The sequence below is a fragment of the Triticum dicoccoides genome, chromosome 6B (genome assembly GCF_002162155.2).
Source record: "Triticum dicoccoides isolate Atlit2015 ecotype Zavitan chromosome 6B, WEW_v2.0, whole genome shotgun sequence".
Taxonomy (NCBI): domain Eukaryota; kingdom Viridiplantae; phylum Streptophyta; class Magnoliopsida; order Poales; family Poaceae; genus Triticum; species Triticum dicoccoides.
Window position 1 is genome coordinate 331,290,858 of NC_041391.1, and position 3,587 is coordinate 331,294,444.

The window sequence follows — 3,587 nt, forward strand, 5'->3', positions numbered from 1 at the left end:
AACTCACATATATTCATGAAAACATAATAGGTTCAGATATGAGATCATGGCACTCAGGCCCTAGTGACAAGCATTAAGCATAGCAAAGTTATAGCAACATCAATCTCGGAACATAGTGGATACTAGGGATCAAACCCTAACAAAACTAACTTGATTACATGGTAAATCTCATCCAACCCATCACCGTCCAGCAAGCCTACGATGGAAGTAATCACGCACGGTGGTGAGCATCACGAAATTGGTGATGGAGGATGGTTGATGATGACGACGGCGACGAATCCCCCTCTTCGGAGCCCCCAAAGGACTCCAGATCAGCCCTCCCGAGAGAGATTAGGGCTTGGTGGCGGCTCCGTATCGTAAAACGTGATGAAACTTTCTCTTTGATTTTTTTCTCCGTGAAAGCAAATATATAGAGTTGGAGTTGAGGTCGGTGGACATTCAAGGGGCCCACGAGGCAGGGGGGCACGCCCGGGGGGAGGTGGCGCGCCCCCACCCTCGTGGATAGGGTGTGGGCCCCTGGCCTTGATTGTTTCGCCGGTATTTTTTATATTTTCCAAAAATAATCTCCGTGGATTTTCAGGTGATTCCGAGAACTTTTATTTCTGCACAAAAATAACACCATGGCAGTTCTGCAAAAAACAGCGCCAGTCCGGGTTAGTTTCATTCAAATCATGCAAGTTAGAGTCCAAAACAAGGGCAAAAGTGTTTGGAAAAGTAGATACGACGGAGACGTATCAGTTAGCACGAACAGTCGTGGGCCCTATATGAAGGAAGCAACTCACTGCCCTTAATGCGCTGCCCTAATGGGCTCGCAGGGGCCAAAATTCTCATAGGCCTTTGATTGATCGGTTTTGGTCCTGTGCATAATTGCTCGTCATAATGGGCTCAAATTATTTAATTGCGCCTACAGACATGTTCGAACTTTAGTGGGCCCATTAAGTTAATGAGCAGTAACCAGGTCGAAAGCTCTATTGGGTCGCTATAATTGAAATGAGCCGACAGTTAATGCTCAGCCCTGTTACCTCCCGGGTCGTTAATAGGCCGACATCGAAGCGGGGAATAGATGGGCCCATTTGATTTCACGGGCCTTTAACAGGCCGATACTAAGGTCGGGCTACATATGGCCCAACTATACTGTGAGCCTTTAGTAGGCCGAAAGAGAAAGTGGGCTCCTACTGGACCATGAAGAACATGGGTCGCTAAGAGGATGAAAGTCAGGTCGTACTGTATATGGCCCAACTGTGTTGTGGGCCTTTTGCAGGCCGAAAGAGAAACCGAGCTGGTATTGGACAATGAAGAGCATGGGCCATTAAAAGGCCAAACCTTAGGTTTGACTGCAAATGGTCCAACTCATTTATGGGCCGTTAACAGGCTGAAAGACACACCGGGCCGGAAATTGGCCCAACACTTAAATGGGTCGCTAAAAGGCCGAAAGACATACATCCCGAAAATTGGCCCATCCCTTGAATGGGCCGTTAACAGGCCGAAACCACATCGGGCCGATATTGAGCCCAAATATGTAGCAGGCTGTTAACGGGCTCGAACTGACTATGGGCTTCAATGGTGTCAAATCGTTAATGGGCCGTTGACGGGCTGAATTGGCACATCTCGTATGGGTCGTGGGCTTAAATGGACCTAACACAAGTAGGCCTTATATGGGCCGGCCTACTAATTTTTACTGGGCCGACCTTTTTCACTGGAATGGGCCACTGTTGGGCCTTCCCACATGCCTGCGTATCATAGGCGCCTCTCGTACTATGAGTGGATGACATCTGTCCCAACGCTGAGCCGACACGTGTATCCTCCGGCGAATGGGAATTTTACACGTGGAAAATTCCCATTTGTCGGGGCTGTTAACGGGTTATCGGATCCAAACCGGAACCTAATATCTTAACGACGGCCCGTTATGGTGGATACCATGTGTCAGTTACCCTTGACGAAAGCACTTCTATGATGCGCCATTTATCGTCATGGAAGTGGACACTTCTGTGATGATAATTTTGGTATTGTTATCGAACACTTCTACGACAACACATGTATGACTATCATGATTTTGTCATAAAATCGTCATGGATGTACATGCATGACATAAAACGTGACCTACTGTGACAAAGACGTATCATCACGGAAGTGTATTTTTTTTGTAGTTTATGTCATGTTATCCTGTTTAGTTAGCCATCATATATGTGAAATTGTGTCATGATGTCCTATTTGGTTAGACAACATATATGTGAATGGCCACATTTGTCTATCATACAATGTCTGTACATTCAATTTATTTTCTTGTTTATCAGCCATTTGAATTGGAGGGGGTGATAGCAGTATCTAAGGGAGTAAAAACCCGTTCTTCACAAAAGACAATGCTACCCATCAATGCAGATAGAACCATTGTACTAGCCCACGAAGTAGCCCCACCACACATAATTGAGACTCTTCCAGATTTTACACTTACACCGGTGGAGAGAGAACCAACTACACCCCATCTAACCCCAACTCCAGCAGATAGTAACCCACTTCTTGTTGACACAACACCATGTCCACCATAGAGTACCACCATGATACGTCTACGTCGTATCTACTTTTCCTAACGCTTGTCCTCTTGTTTTGGACTATAATTTGCATGATTTGAATGAAACTAACCCGGCCTGACGCTGACTTCAGTAGAACTACCATGGTGTTGTTTTTGTGCAGAAATAAAAGTTCTCGGAATGGAACGAAAGTTTGCGAGGATTTTTTATACAATAAAAGATAATTTCTGGAGCCAAGAACCACCAGAGGGGGCACCTGGATGGGCACAACCCACCAGGGCACGCCACCCCATCCTGGTGCTCCCAGGTGGGTTGTCCCCACCTTGTGGCCCTGAAGACCCTGAAACCGACGCTATAAAATCCTATTTTTCCAGAAAGAATAGGGGAGAAAGAATTATCGTGTTTCAAGAGATGGAGCCGCTGCCGTCTCCTGTTCTTCACCGGGAGGCCAGATCTGGAGTCTGTTTGGGGCTCCAGAGAGGGGGATCTTCGATCTTCGTCTTCACCAACCGTTCTCCATCGCCAATTCCATGATGCTCCCCACCGGGAGTGAGTAATTCCTTCGTAGGCTTGCTAGTCGGTGAGGAGTTGGATGAGATTCATCTTGTAATTGAGTTAGTTTTGTTAGGGCTTGATCCCTAGTATCCACTATGTTCTAAGATTGATGTTGCTATGACTTTGCCATGCTTAATGTGTTGGAAAACATAATAATTACAAAAAATTTCCTACGCACACGCAAGATCATGGTGATGCATAGCAATGAGAGAGGAGAGTGTTGTCCACGTACCCACATAGACCGTAAGCGGAAGCGTTAGCACGACGCGGCTGATGTAGTCGTACGTCTTCACGGCCCGACCGATCAAGCACCAAAAGCACGGCACCTCCGAGTTCTTGCACACGTTCAGCTCAATGACGTCCCTCGAACTCCGATCCAGCTGAGTGTCGAGGGAGAGTTCCGTCAGCACGACGGCGTGGGGATGATGATGATGTTCTACCGACGCATGGCTTTGCCTAAGCACCACTACGATATTATCGAGGTGGAATATAGTGGAGGGGGGC